Source organism: Protopterus annectens, chromosome 6.part1 (genome assembly GCF_019279795.1).
Source record: "Protopterus annectens isolate FY-2018-M chromosome 6.part1, PAN1.0, whole genome shotgun sequence".
NCBI classification, from domain to species: domain Eukaryota; kingdom Metazoa; phylum Chordata; order Ceratodontiformes; family Protopteridae; genus Protopterus; species Protopterus annectens.
Window position 1 is genome coordinate 373,030,790 of NC_056738.1, and position 16,033 is coordinate 373,046,822.

The window sequence follows — 16,033 nt, forward strand, 5'->3', positions numbered from 1 at the left end:
CTCAAACCTTAAGTCCCAATTCCTTCGCAGCTGTAGAGCACTAAGACAAAACTGTGCTACAGCTGCAAACGTTATTGTGCTCTTCGAGGTGAATCCCCGCCCCCTCCAATCCCTACAGCCAATTGCTGCTTGAATTACACCACCCAGACCTAGCAGGTAATCCCTCTAACTGCAGACCCGGGTTGATGTTGTAGCCACATTGCCGTGGAAAAACTGGAAGTATTTTCGGCTTTTCCATAGCAACGGCAATTCAAGAGTGTGAAAAGTGGAACACGGGACTTTTAAAATCCCACTGTCTGCAAATGCAGGAAACAGGATGAGAAAACTCAACCTGTGAGTGTCCTGCTGACAACGGGATGGGTGGCAACCATATTTGTGACTCTCTGGTTACTTTGTTACTACAGAGAGTAGAGATTTTTTTTTTGAGAAGCAGACAAAATTTGTATTGGTTTCTGTTCTGATGAAAGTATTGGATTGCTTCACAGTCCTCGCTACTACAGAGCAAAAAAAAAAGAAAAACAAGACAAGTGCAATGCTTGTAACACAACAGTGAATTGTACAAGAAACACATTCTACGCAATCCTTATTTTTAAGATTAGCAAATTAAAATTGTTGCTAGCTTTAATTCTTTAAAAAATACACACGCATGTGTTTGTGTCTGTGTGTGTGTGTGTGTGTGTGTGTGTGTGTGTGTGTGTGTGTATATATATATATATATATATATATATATATATATATATATATATATATATATATATATATATATATATATATATATATTATTTTGAAAATCTGCAAAAATGTTGTTATGAGATGGAATCGCTCACTCTTTTTTTTTTTTTTTTTTGTTTAGGAGATGGTCTACTTAGCAGTGTTGAAATCTCAACTGATTATACACTATCCTTTAACTCAGGGACGATATGATGGCTACCAGGTATTTGGAATCACATTACAATATGGTACAGTGTAAGGAGGATGTTCACTCTTGAGGGGGCATACTTCTCACATGACTCTAAACCAAAGTCCCATCTGCCTGACTTGGTGGTAGCTCAGATGGATGTTAAATATCCATTGGCAGTTACTGTTAGAAAAACAATAGAATTTATTTATTGTTCTGGCCACAACTTTGTTTTGGTATTTATTTATCCTGTTGGTTCATCCAAGAATGCAAACTATTTGCCTAGTCAGACCTGCTTGACCCTACTAACTAACTAACTAACTAGCTAGCTAACTAACCAATTAAGTAGAGTAATTCCTGTAGCAGTGTTTCTTTTAAATTTCTGGTATGGGTAATAAATTAAGGTCTGGCAATTTAGTGAAAGCAATGGAGTTTCTTGCCATTGTAGTTCTTGGATTCAGCATTTCAGGCCTTTAGCTATATCAGCTGTAACCTGTAAGACTAAATAAAAGTGGTCTATTGGGAAACGTTTAACAGAAGCAGAATAATTATCCTCATTCTTACATTTAAACAGATAATATATAAATCAATAATATAATAAACAATATGTTTGTGTCTTTCGGCTTTTCCCAGTTAGGGGTCGCCGCAGCGGAACTCCGGTCCACTAATGATTGGTAGTTGATTTTTATGTGCCGAGTTACCATCCCTGATTCACAAACTTCAACGAAGGTACGCCCATTCACACATGTCTCCACGCAGAAGACGCTCTAGCTGAGAATCGAACCGGACAGCGTCTTACTGTGTGGTGACAACGCTACCGCAGCACCACCACCGCGGGTAATATAATAAACAATATCCTGTTATTAATTCTGATTATCTGTATTATTAGAAAACAAGAAACCAAAGCCAAATAAACATCAAAGGAAACTGGAAGCAATGTACCGATGGTCAATAAAGACTGAAAAGTGAAAAACTTAAACTTTCATTAAATATTAATAAAATAGTACATAATTATAAATTAAAAAATGTCTCAAATAAATAAATCAATTCATTCAATCAAACTTTCCTGACTGTCCTGAGAAACGTCGTGGCAGATAAAGTTAGGGGCTGATAAAATAACAGGTTTAAATGATGCCATCAATATTAAATGTTTCCTGAAATATAGAAAATTAACAGTCAGGAAATTTTGATTGAATGAATTAATTTATTTATTTAAGATGTTTTTTTAATTTATAATTATCTACTGTTGTATTAATATTTAATGAAAAAAAATCTGTATTTTATTCATAGCTACATAGACTGTAAGTTTTATACCAAGGTGTTATGTCCTGTTTACTAATTTTTTAAAGAATTTATTTGATTGCTTGTGCATATATGCATTAGCAATGGCTAGTACTGTACCTTGACAATTCATTCAGAAGAATTTTGGACAGACTATATTATTCATCCCTAAGTGGATGATTTTTTTTATCACAGTCAATCTTCAGTCTCCATGCCAATTAAACATATATTAAAATCTAAATAAGTAATTTAACAGCTATTAGATAAGACAATATGCATTAGCAGTACTTAATCAGCTATTTATCAAAACTAAGTGACCTTCACTGTTAGTTGGGTGATGAAAATAATCTTGTCTCATTTAGTTTAACTCTATATTATCCTGAATCTTTGCTGGTGAAACTGATAAAAGAGGTACTCCTTTTTTGCCATATATATACTACTATAACACATATATAAATTTTATTGACATATTTGTGTATAGACAGAAAAAAAATGCATGTGTAATTAATAGTCATGTAGTATATTTCAAAATGTAATATGTATTTCTACATTATATATAACTTTGTTTTGAAAACATGCAGTTTTATTGCAATGATTAAACATGTTTAGATACAAACATGGAACTAAGCTGATATTGCTGTAAAAACATTTGGCAGTCCCGGTGAAACAGGTTGCTGATCCTGTAGCTGACATGTAATTTGAGAGCATATCAAACAATCTGCATACATGCCACAGAGCAGAATAAAATACCTTACGTGTTTGGTCTTTTCTAAGATACTAGACCTTAGATACATGATTGCTAAGTACAGCATTTTCATGAAGTCATTTGTTTTCTTTTTTACCTGACATATTAGTATGGGACAAATTTAAAAACACAATTATGCTAGGTCCAAGTTCCTGTAGTGTGCTTCCTACTAAAAGTAATATGCCCAAAACACTTCCATGAGCTTTGTACTAAAAATAATATATCACAGTTCTACCCTGAGCTTTCTATCGTAAGTAACACTGCCACAGTGATGTCTTGAGTTTATAGCATAAATAATATCATGACAGGACTGCCCTGAGCTTTCTGTAATAAGTAATAGGGCAACAATACTGTCCTGAGCTTTCTGTAATAAGTAATAGGGCAACAATACTGTCCTGAGCTTTCTGTAATATGCATGGACACGATACTACCCTGAACTTTTTATCATAAATAGTATGACCATACTAATGCCCTGAGCATTCTGTCATAAAAAAATTCCCAGTACTGCCCTGAGCTTTCATTCAGAAGCACTGTGGTCACAGCGCTGCTGTACACTTTCTACCAAAAGTAATATGGTCATGGACCTGCCCTGAGCTATCTGTCATAGTTAATATTGCCACAGTGATGGCTTGAGCTTTCTGTGATAAGTAATATGGTAATGCAGGGCTTCCTCCTCAGGGAACAGGCTTCATTTTCTTGGCCTGTTCAGCCCATATCTCTCTTCTTATCCTTTAGGAATGAATCCTCTTTCTACCTCCAAAATATATAATGGAGTTACTGGGATTTTGCTCAACCTACCTCTATAGGAAGCATTTATTATTATTATTATTATTGTTGTTGTTGTTGTTGTTAATCATAATAACTGAATAAATTCAGAGTTCATTAGACTCCCCCCCATTACGCATGGCAGTGGGCAGTTTGCTTTCCTGCCTGTTGTATAGAGTTACACATGACTTACAGAGATGGTCTTATTTTGTTCGCATCTTTAACATACTTTTTATATCTAATTTTTAAGGTATGTTTAACATCTTTCTAAACAAAGATATCAGATAAAAATTATACATGACTCCTTTACCAAGCCTACCCATTCTGCTTGCTCATAATATTCTTTAATGGAATGCTTACATTATAACATTTATTATTAATGAAAGCATATCCTAATGAAATATGTATTTGATGCTGAACAGCATATCGTTCTCTTAGATTTAATTTGTATTTGCTTTCATTATGGTCATTTAAGGTAAATGTTTCAGTGAATTACATTTCAATTCAATTAGTCAAAGTAAAATGAAAAAGACAAACAGGGCAAAACCTGGTGAAGTGAATGTCTGAATCACACTTAACTTTTCACAGATCATTAGTGCCGGCCTTCAAACAAACTCAACAGTTATTTAAATTGCAGTCCACAAAATGTTTAGTCTACCAATTGCATGCCAAAACTTGTCTGAATGAGTGAGGTTTGATGTAAGAATTATGCTCATTTATTTGTTTGTTTTGCATGGAGTGTCAGTCAATTTGCCAGCCTGCATATCTGTAATCTCACAATATTTAAGTAGTGGGGAAATTTGAGGAAAGCCTCTCACAGGGCACTCATAAAATCATCTAAGGCCAGCTTCGAGAGAAAAATTGCACAGGACACTAAGGATAATCACAAGGCTTTCTTTAGTTATGTTAGGAACCTGGGTGGGAATTCCCAGATATGCTCAAAATTAGTCCAAAATGACAAAAAATACACCGAGCCCACAGACATTGCAAACATCCTAGCTGACAGGTTCAGTGCAAACTCCCCCCCCCCTCCCCACCAAAAGGGCAAATATCTATCCCAGCAGAGTGCTGCCCCCCTGACATCTCAGATGCTCAGGTAAGAGCTGCCCTCTCCAAAGCAAAAAACACAGCATCAATGGGACCAGACGGTGTTCCGGGCTGCGTCCTACATGAACTCGAAGAAGAGCTAAACCCAAACATAAAACTACTGTTCAATCTCAGCCTTACTACAGGATATGTACCCAAAGAGTGGCGTACAGCAACAGTGGTCCCTCTCCACAAAGGTGGTGCCTCAACGGATCCTGGAAACTATCGCCCCATAATCCTGACTAGCTTTGTCTGCAAAGCTATGGAAAGGATCATCATGGATCTCATAAATAAAGATATTGGGGACCTACAGACACTGGATCCTACCCAGTTCGGCTTTGTTAAGGGCAGATCCTGCCTCTTAAACCTGGTTGATTTCTTTGAAACAGTCACCAAGGCCATTGACGAGGGGAAGGTGGTCCACACAGCCTACCTGGACCTCACAAAAGTCTTTGATACAATAACCCACTCGGGCATTATAGATAAGCTCACCAGCTTAAATATAAACCCCTATGTCACTAGATGGGTTGCAAACTGGCTCAAGGACAGAACCCACATGGTTAGAATTGCTGGAGCCATGTCAGACTCCAAACCAGTTACAAGTGGCATCCCACAAGGCTCAGTCCTGGGACCTCTCTTGTTCGGTATATATTTCTCGGAGGTACAGGCCAACACGGAAGGACTGTGGCTGACCAAGTTCGCAGATGACTGCAAACTGGGTGCCATAATCGACTCTCCAGCTGACACAAGCATCCTCCAAAAGGGCCTCATAGAAACAGACAACTGGTGCCAGAGCCATGGCCTCAAGCTAAACGCCAAAAGTGTATAGTCATCCGCTTTGGCAAAACAAAGTGCCCACAAATTACCACATAGGTGGTAATCCATTAAGTACAGAAGAAGTAATTAGGGACCTGGGGACACAAGTTGATAGCAATCTCTCATTTGACAACCACGTGGCCAAAGTGGTTAGAAAAACATTTTATATAGCCCACCTAATCATGAAGGGATTCACATCTAAATCAGGGGAGGTCATCGTGCCTCTTTACTCATCTCTCATCAGGCCCATAATTGAGAACAATGCCCCTTTTTGGGATGTACCTTACCAGACACCTGCAGCAACTGGAAAGACCCCAAAAGTAGCTCACCAAGAGGATCAAAGGGCTCAAACAGATGCCATATGCTGCCCGGTTAAAGAAACTCCAGCTCTACTCAGTGGCATACCGCCTGCTCAGAGGTGATCTGTGCCTGACGTATAAAGCCATGTCCAACCCGGAATTAATGGACATGCTGCACCTCAGAAAATCCAAATCCCATCGAGCTACGCGCTCGAGAGACTTGAACCTCAGCACTGAAATAAATAGAACATGCTGGAGGGACAGATTCATAACCCAGAGGCTCCCTTCACTCTGGAATAAAATCCCAGTCCAGGTTAGGCAGAGTCCCTCATTGACTCTCTTCAAGAGGAATCTTGATGAGTGGATGGGAGATCGTAGGTTTACCCCGAGTATCACTTCTGTGTCACTGTTAGACAGAGGCACAGTATACTAACCTCGAAAAAGGGCATAACAAAATTAATTTAAAATGGGTGGCGAAAGCCAAACACACTCTGGCTAGGCTTATAAATGCCTTAGGGCAGATAGCCTAGTATGAACCTATGAACCTATGAACCTATGAGGAGTTCAGTGAAAAGAGCTTCCTGTCCATAGAAACTAAAAAAACAGAAGCTTTTGTAACAGTGGAATGCACTTGTGTTGTTTGGTACAAAGATGTTTGATCAGACTTCTTTGATGTTTTTTGGTATCATATGGATGAGGCACATAGAAAAGTCTGGAAGTTGAGGCAACATAAGTGTCTACCTCATAGAAAATATCAAAAAACAGACAACAATGAGAAATAAGAATCTATAGGATCTCCACACATACATACATTGTCTTCTTCTAATATTCTAACACTATCACACCATCAACATCACAGAAAAGAAAACAGAATTTGTAGGATATGGTGCTCCAATATGATTATTAACCAGTTAAAAAGGAAAATTCCAACCACAGAAAGACATAAAAAAAAGTTGTACACTAACACATTTGCAGAGTGCTCCATTTGTATCAGAGCAGCATACATAACTTTGTCAGTATCAACACCCTGGGAAATAGTGACCTTTTCATAGAATATCTTCATATTTAAGATCACAAATTACTGTTACATATAATATTTAGTATTTAATTTTTTCTTCACTAAGTAACATTGTTTATGTACACCATCTAAGAAGAACAGCATTCCTAAGTCTCCCCTTTCATTACATTACATAATGAAAATCCATAACGAGATGGGATTCTTATACAGGGGAGAAGTACCCCTGTGCCTTCACTGTGAAAGGCTGAACCTAAATTAATATAATCATCTCTGAGTTCCCCAAACTTGAGAACTAATGAGAACATCCCTAGAGCAGGGAAACTGATTTTCCATTTTTCTGGGATAAATACCAGTAAATTATAGATTTCGACAGGCCAAATATTAGAAAAACTTGGTATTTTCATGGAATTTGGTATTTTACATCAAAATAATTGTCCATTGCAAACTGTATTTCTTCTCAAAGTTGTTGATAATAAAAGTCGATTTGCTTTATTGAATATTGTATAGATAGAATCATGTTTAATTTTACACAGACATACTACACACTCAAACACGTGTGTGCGTATACACATACATATATTTTGTATATGCATTTATATATGTGTGTGTGTGTGTGTGTGTGTGTGTGTGTGTGTGTGTGTGTGTGTGTCTGTGTGTCTGTGTGTGTGTGTATATACACATACATACATATATTTTGTATATGCATTTATATGTGTGTGTGTCTGTGTGTGTGTGTGTGTGTGTGTGTATACACATACATATATTTTGTATATGCATTTATATATGTGTGTGTGTGTGTGTGTATACACACATACATATATTTTGTATATGCATTTATATATATATGTGTGTGTGTGTGTGTGTGTGTGTGTGTGTGTGTGTGTGTGTGTGTATACACATACATATATTTTGTATATGCATTTATATATGTGTGTGTGTGTGTGTGTGTGTGTGTGTGTGTGTGTGTGTGTGTGTGTGTGTGTGTGTATATACACATACATATATTTTGTATATGCATTTATATATGTGTGTGTGCGTGCGTGTGTGTTTGTGTGTGTGTGATTTAAAATCAAGGATATAATTCTTAATTAATTAATTTATTTTTTTAAGTAAATCAGTGCTCCTCCCTGGGAATCAGCAATGCAACACAGTGAGCAAGTGATTATGTATAGAAGCACAACATTATGAAAAATTGTATGTTCAGTTTCCTAGAGGTACATCCATATTCATGCATCAAATTTTTATATAAAAGACTTGGACAGAATATTTCCCATTCCCCTCTACTTAGATACCACTATCTTCATCAAGCTATGCTCATGCATAATAAATTCACAACCATCAGACTTGCAAAATAGTATGTTCCATGTATTATTATTTCATCTTCTAAGTGATGAAAGCAGCCAACTGCAGGCTATATATACCATGACCCTGATCACGCTCAGAACCGCCGATACTAAAGCCTGATGCCCACATCTAGCTGGATAAGTGTTCCAATTGGAAAATAATTTTACTGTAAACTAGTTAGTTTTGAAATCAACTGACTTGTTAGCCATTCTGGGCATTGATAAATCTCCTGTGATTTCAAATGTCGTCTCCCTACCACAGGTCCCACATATAGAAGTCAACAAATTGTGCTGCAACATTGGATCATCAGCTGCCAACTTTCTCTTGTAAAGGTGATAGGTTTCACAGCAAATGTATAACTGACTACTTTCTAACTTATGCCATATGGAAAAACTCCCTGAAATACGATCTGTGATGGCACACCTTATGAATTATATAACTGCCGTTGTACAGCTCTACCCCAGGTATTATTTCTGTCATCTGCTTCAAGTTTACATCACAAGAATGAATTATTTAAACATCACACATTGTTATGATAGCTACTATGATGAAAAGATTGCTTACAAAATACTTATTACTGCCAGAGTTATAATCTAAGACTTTACTAAGTATGAATTTCTTTAAAGCAATGTCTTAAAGCATTTAATCTAAAGCTGCAAAAAAAAAAAAAAAAAAAAAAACTTGAGTTTGTTTGTGAAGTCCATAAACTTTAGTTTGTGAATGAACTATAAATTGTGTAACAAACATAATATTGTTTGATGTACACAGTTTTAGAACAAACCTCTCTCAGATCCAATCTTGCTTGTACCTTTTCTGATACGTACTTGATATAAAATAAGAGTATGCATTTGCATATTGCCTGGTTTATTTTTCAGTTATGTCCTACTTTGCTTGGCTGTGTAATGAGACTGTTGTAACCTACAGATGTTACTATTATTATCACAACCAACCATGTTTTTTATATTGTCTGACTTTAAGCAAATCACTGTTTTGAATCAAAGATGAAACATTCTAATGAATAAACTTGGCAATCTAAAATTAGTATCATGAATTATCATTTATATAACATGTAATTTGTTTCTTATGCTTAACTGTATGGGATAAATCATCCTTGTCAAAGTAGTCCTTAACCTTACTGCCTGATAGATTATTTCTGTAAGTCCTTTTTGTTATATATAGACCCCAAAATGATTACTGCTTCTGTATCATTACACATTTGTGTTGCATGCAAATAACATCACATTGTTTTACAGTAATGCCCCTTTATTTTTTCTTACAGGATTTTAGTTTCTGATCCCTCGAGAATATGTTATCAAAACACTATTATTCTGAAAAATCCTAGTAATAATTCAGGAGTTTATTATAACTGCATGTCAAGAAGTTAATACAACCAGATTAATGCTCATGGCATGCATTGCTAAGGGATGTCCTGTGTTGTGCATAGTTAAAACTTCTAATTTACAGTTCAAAGACCTATGCACCTCCTAAATTACTGTGGTCATTGTGTATAGCTGATATACCAACTTGTGTAAAGAGGGATCCAGATATACACCACAGAAGCAAGATATACATCTAACCATTATGACTTGGATGAGCAAAAGCAGAGGTGTTTAAATGGTGAACTAGGCTGCAGAAACTATCACATCATAGAAAGTGTGGCATGGAACTTTATTGTGAAGCAGGATGCAGAAACTATCATGTCACACAAAGTGTGGCATGGAACTCTGTTGTGAACTAGCATCCAGAAACTATCACGTCACAGAAAGTGTGGCATGGAAATCTATTGCCATACTCATCCTTTCTGTTATGATAACAGCATCAGTGTTTTTTAGTTAGTTAAACTAAAAAGCTGTATGCTAATCAGAGAAAGGAAATGTTGCAATTATATGCAAGCAAATCTAGTTCATTTTGTTAGTAAGTATTTCAGAGGAATGCCTCCTACAATGTGTAGATAGTACTGGAAATAAGTGGGTGTCAGATCTGCCCTAGAAATGACCACTGTCATAGAACTGCATCCTGGGAGGAAGTGTAAGGAGTTCTATCCAAGATACAAAAACTTAGTGTTATAGTTGGAAAGAAGTGTGACATTGCCTATGCAAGTAGGATACACTGGTTACAATTCGCTCCAAATATGCATGGTTGTTATGTTAGGCTTCATTTCAAAAGAGGTGATTACATTTCTGTAAGCAAAGCCAGTTAGTAGACTAATAAATGAATAAACAGCTAACATTGGGATTCACAAACATCTAATATATTGTGTAGGAACCATTTTATGCAGTACAAGCATTGTGCAATGGTTTGCAATTCAAGAACATGCATTTTTCCATTTCAAAGGCATTGTGTAAAACAATATAAAGCAGTATAGCACAAATGCTATTATATAACATTCCTCAAAAGCCAATTTAAATTTCTCAAGTGTATGTCCCATTTAGAATACAACGATATAAATTAAAGCATGGCAGCACAGCAGTGTATGTGTTACTTTTTTGAAGTACATGTGTGATGCCACGAAGTGCCCACATTGAAAAACATTAATGTGGCAGAGAATGGTGCTGTGTGCCTGTACTAGTTCATTATGCTGATGCTAAACAATAATATGACAGTCAGGTATTCTGTAATGCAACATTTGACTAAATCGCACATTCATCCTATGAGGTCTTTGCAGGCAAGACATTACTCTTGCCATGAGGTGGAACAACCTTAGAACTGTTTATAAAAATCTTGGGTGTAGTGGTGAAGCCACATCATATAGGCACTGGTATTACATCTCCACAGTAAAACATATTGTATATGCATTGATCAAAGTAATGTTAAATGGTTTCCTTTCATTTGTTTAGCATGGCTTTCACTTGAATAAATTTTGTAGGCCTATCTGAGGATTATTTTTTACTAAATGATTAGAAACAATGTTGTGCTAACTTCTTAGGAGATCTTAGCCCATTATATGACTGAGTCTGGCCCCATGATGCATCATAATTAGTTTATTCTAGCAGGAGAGAATGAAGGTAATTTCTACTGAACATCAAAGTATGCAAATATACAGCATTCTGCATCTGGGCTACCAAACCTTTTCAGTTGCCTACCAGTAATATCAAGGCTGCTTTACATACACGTATACCCAAGGATTCTAGATGCCATTTTCACCTATATACTGAGGTACAGAAGTGAATTTATAACTCACCATTTTACCTCTCAGGACCGCACAGTTATTTCCATGGGGTACAGTTCTGCCATTGGTAGTACAGGAGATTGTACCCATGCAGGAACCAAGATCCTACTTGGATAAGAAATGATTACATATATAAACAGGAATTGTTTATAGTCCATCATGTACCATCCCAGCTCTGGACAGAAAGACCCAAAAGGGTCTCCAGACCAGCCCTCCTACCCAGTTACCAAATAGATTCATAGGTCCATAGGTGAGTACTAGGCTAATGGTCTGGGAGCCAACACAAGCCTATCCCAAGAATATTCCCAGTTGTCCTGTTGCTGGACATTAGTTCCTTGAGCCCCTATTGAGCAATGCTGTTGAAGTGATTTTCCTGTGACCCATCCACTCGTCAGAATTTCTCTTGAAGAGGGCTAGTGAAGTGCTCTGCTTGACATGAATGGGAAGTTTATTCCAGATTATTGAAAGTCTCTGCGTTAGGAACATGTCCCTCCAGCAGGTTCTGTTTAATGTCGTGATGAAGTTGAGGTCTTTGGAGTGTGTGGTGCAGAGGGGAGACTTTTTCAGATGAAGCATGTCTAGCAACACTGGGTCAGACATGCCTTTGTATGCCAGGCAGAGATCGCCTCAAAAGTAGGCAATATGAGATGGAGTATAGCTGGAGATTTTTGAGTCTGTCTGTATAGGGCATGTGTTTGAGTCCTAGGATCCTCTTTGTGAGGTATTTTTGTGGCATCTCCAATTGTTGCAGGTGTCTAGTAAGGTACATGCTAAATGGGGCATTGTACTCTATAATGGGTCTAATGAGGGATGAGTAGAGAGGGATTATGACTTCTTTCTTCCTGGATGAGAAACCATTTGTAATGAGGTGTGCCACATAGAAGGACTTTCTAACTACAGTGGCAACATTGTTGTTGAAGTAGAGGTTGCTATCTACTTGTGTCCCTAGATCTCTTATCATACCTTGGGAGTTGAGAGGGCTACTGTCAAAGTGGTAGTTCATGGGCAGCATGTCTTTCCTGAAGGGGATGATGATGCACTTTTTAGCATTGAGCTTAAGACCATGGTTCTGGCACCAGTCGCTGGTGTCTGTGAGGCCTTTTTGTAGGATGTCTATGTCAGCCTGAGAATCAATAATAGCTCCCAGTTTGCAGTCATCTGTGAATTTGGTCAACCAGAGTCCTTTGGTATTGGCCTGAACTTCAAAGAAGTAGAGACCAAACAGGAGAGGATCCAGGAGAGATCCCTGTGGGACTCCGCTTGTGACTGCCTGGTAGTCAGATTTGGAGTCCGCTACTTTCACCATGTGGGTTCTGTCCATGAGACAGTTGGCAACCCATCTTATGATGTAGGGGTTAATTCTGAGGTTAGTGAGTCTGTCAATGATCCCTGAGTGGGGGATGATGTCGAAGGCCTTGGCCAGATTGAGGTAGGCTGTATGGACTACCTTGCCTTTATCAACTGTTCTGGTGACAGATTCGATGAAGTCTATTAGGGTGAGCAGACATGATCTGCCCTTCATAAACCCAAACTGTGAGGGGTCCAGGGTTTGAAGGTTCCCTGAATCCTTATTTATGAGGTCCATGATGATGCACTCCATGGCCTTAAAGATCAGGCTTGTCAGACTGATGGGGCAGTAGTTTCCAGGGTCAGTAGTCGCTCCCCCTTTGTGGAGTGGAATGACTATAGTAATGTGACATTTGGTGGCAACAAAGCCTGAAGTGAGGCTATGGTTGAACGGGGCACTCAGGTGTGGTGCCGGTTCCCTTTGTAATTCATGTAGAACACAGACAGGTATATTATCAGGTTCCACGGAAGCTGTATTTTTGGCTTTGGATAGTGCGGCTTCTACCTGTGCAGCCATGATATTAGGGATTTGGCATTCCTTGGCTATTAGAATGGGCCCTTTAGGGGGTGAGGAGGGTGTAAAGTTCCCACTAAACCTGTTGGCCAAGATATTGGCAATATCTGTTGGTTCAGTATAAGTGGTGCCGTTGTGTAGTAGCTCAGAGCACCTCTGTGTATTGTTATGCAGATTCCTGACATAACTAAAGAATGCCTTGTGGTTATCTTTAGCATATGTTGCAATTTTGTTTTCATAACTAGCTTTGGAGCATTTGATGAGGGATCTCAGTTTACAAGGGAATTTTTCCAGTCTTGGGACTTTGCCCTTTTCTGCAACAGTTTTTTCCTTCTGTTGTAGATTTTGTTTGTGGTTGGGGACCACCAGATTGGCTTCCTTTTTGGGCGGATATGATCTTGGTTCTGTTTGGTATGGCATGGTCCATGCACTTGTGTAGATGCTCATACAGCACCTTGGTGTATGATTCAGTGGCCATACATCCTTTCTCCATTTGCATGGATGATGTGAAGTTTGACACTTCTGTCTTTAGAAGCTCAAAATTGGCTTTGGAGAAGTTTTTCACTGTGGTTTCCTTCATGGGGGGGGGTGAGGTTAGGATTTGGATATCGACTGTGATTAACTTGAGGTCAGATCTGACCAGGGAGGAGTTGAATCCTGGTGTAGAGCATCGGTCCCCCATGTTTTTAATGACCAGGTCGGGAATGTTTCTACCTCTGGTAGGGGTGAGAATGAGTTGGTCCAGGTGCTGGAATTAATGAATTCCAGAAATCATTGGGCAAATGAGTTGGAACAGGAGTAATTTTCCCAGATAATGGAGGGGTAGTTAAAGTCTCCCCTTATAAGTAAATAAATCAATAAATAAATAGAATATATTTATAGTGCATAGCAACAAAGGAGAGTATGCACGTGCCTGTGTGTGCGCATCCTGAGGCACAGACATGAGATCAGACACATGTTGTATAGAGCTTACTTGGCTTTGTATTAAGGACTGTACTTCCTGGTAATGTAGCACACTGCTAAAGGCAGCCTAAGATACAAACATGCAGTCAACACCAAAAATAGATATCATACTGTGGTACACAAAACATTTAATTATGCCCTACACAGTATTAATGGACTTACATGGTGGCCTGTTCCAAGAATGTGATGATGTTAAACCAAAACTTTAATGGTGACTACATAAAATAAGTGCTTATAAATGATATTCGTCTAAAAGGCAATTACCATGCAGTGTAATATACTACAGCTAAGCACACTGTAACAGATGAGATTTTAATATTAAGTTACTTATGCATTTATTTACTAGTTATGTGAAATGATTCTTGACCCATTTCAGCAATGACCATGACATATATTGTAGTACATTAATGGCATCTGGGTAGCAAAGTTACTTTAGCTGCTGCAAATATTACACCTGGAGTGGTATTTTTGACATACAGGTCAGTGAAGTGAGATGCAAAGTATTTTTCTGAAGGAGGGCAGGACCAAGTAGAGAGAGGTTCCCTTAGTAACTAACTGAGAGCAGCCTGCTCTATGCATACAACTAGAGCACTAACAATGAAGAGGTCAGACTCCTGACAGGCAAAGCTAGAGCAGTTTCAAAGGCAGTTATCTGAATGTATGGTGCTGTTGTACAAAGGAGCTATCATAGATGAATGTTAACGTAAGTAGCTGGAAAATCAGAAGGAAAACTTCCACTGCTATGCTGAGCTTTCCAGATCATACAGCAGAGAAGTTCTGCTATCCTGCAGCAAAAAAGATTATTGTAACCATTTATAAAGTGGTTGTAACTACTTTCTAGAACTGTGTAAGCAAGCAGACTGCCTTCTCATTTGTTAGCAGAAATAGGAGCTTATGGACTGAAACTTAAAGTGAGCATGAAACTGCTCTTTAATTTGGTTCCCACTATGTAAGACAGAATAGGGAAAGTTTTATCTTTATAAATTAATTCATAGTTAGAAACTGCAGTCATTGATTACACAGACTAACTTCTGTCAGAATCACAATTCAGTGCTAATTTATAAATCTAAATATAACTCTATATGCACACGCATATGTAAATAGTAAGAAAGACAGTAAGCAGAAAGGCATACATTCCAGAATTCATCAGGGGATGCTCTCTACTCCACTTGTATCTCCAAGATATGGAGATACCATACCCAGTAAACTTATGGAAATAAATAATAAGCTTAGCTTTATGAGAAACCTCCATGCTCATCTCTTAAATGCTAGATTAGGTAAGTGCTGTAGCTCAACTGACTGACTAACTAACTACTATCCTAACTGTAGTTTCTGCTTACATTTATTTTTATTTATTTATTTGCAGTTGGTTTACCAGGATAGTCCATTGGGCCATTTGAACCCGTTTTCAATGGAGTCCTGGGGAGAAAAGCTCCAATAGCACTCTAGGTTACAATAGTTTAAAGATTATATTTATACAAAGGTTGCAGTTTTGAACAAGACCTTTACAATTAATACAGCAAACATTGCAAGTAATACACACTAGTGATGAGGTTGGAGTTAAAACTGACTGGCAATGGAACATTGCATTGTACAGCAGAGAGGCATTTCTTCTTAGGAACATACAGTTCATAGTTACAGTCTGATTCATTGTTTACAAAACGCATATAAGTAGCAGCAGTCTGATGCAATATTTACAACTAACATATAAGTACTGGAATAAAAGTATATGGAGAGATGAATAGAAGGAGAAAGTTTTAGATGAGAATAAGATCGAGAGAGAAGTGA

General features: G+C 37.8%; 1 long non-coding RNA gene across 3 annotated transcripts in view; it reads left to right on the forward strand.

The window, feature by feature from the left end:
* Positions 1-16,033, forward strand: part of LOC122805566 — a 2,364,904-nt gene that overhangs the window by 1,264,162 nt on the left and 1,084,709 nt on the right. The window contains exon 5 of one of the 3 annotated variants that reach the window (XR_006365384.1): positions 854-934. The exons of the other annotated variants lie outside the window; for them this stretch is intronic. This is a non-coding gene — a long non-coding RNA (uncharacterized LOC122805566). Of the gene's footprint in view, positions 1-853; positions 935-16,033 lie in introns of those variants that run through there. 3 annotated transcript variants of the gene reach the window in all.